This window comes from Papilio polytes, unplaced genomic scaffold (assembly GCF_000836215.1).
Source record: "Papilio polytes unplaced genomic scaffold, Ppol_1.0 DF823601.1, whole genome shotgun sequence".
Taxonomy (NCBI): Eukaryota; Metazoa; Arthropoda; class Insecta; order Lepidoptera; family Papilionidae; genus Papilio; species Papilio polytes.
Genome location: NW_013525603.1, coordinates 2,091 through 2,787, shown reverse-complemented (window position 1 = coordinate 2,787; position 697 = coordinate 2,091).

The window sequence follows — 697 nt, the reverse complement described above, 5'->3', positions numbered from 1 at the left end:
TTACTTGTGTTTACTCAATTTAATGATGATTTTTTAAACCCTTATTCCTTTCCATTTTAATGGCGGTCATTAACTCATACTAAAACTCTTAATTTGCTCTGATTCATTATTTTAGTGAAGTTTTTTTTTTACAAAAATTGTTTTGACCTTAATCTGGACCTTCTTTAAATACCACATTAAATTATCAGTGTAATTATGGTTTTTTAAGCCATAACACTGTACTTGTCAAATGTTTACTTTTACTTTATAACCATTTAAATATCAAAATACATTTTCAGTCCGGTTATAGTGTTTTAAGCTATAATACCAGATTTATTAAATGTATTTAACTTCACTTCACTTTATGAGCATTATTTGAATATCATAAACTACTAATATGTGGATGGTTAGACACCTACCCACACATGAATAATTATTTATGTTATATTGCTAACTGAAATAAAGAGTTATTCCAATACTAGTAACTTAAATAAGCAAAAGGTCTTTCCTTTTATGCCCATGAATTAGCACATTAGCTTGTCCATTGTACTTTCATACTTAAATTTGTCACTTCTAATTATAAAGTGTACTTATTCATGCTTGAAAATGTAAAACATTAGCATCCGTGTTAACGTCTTGAATATTCGTAGATATAATATAAAAATTTACTTTTTTACACAGTGCCCATAGGTTTATACACCTTCATAAGCTGTGCTGT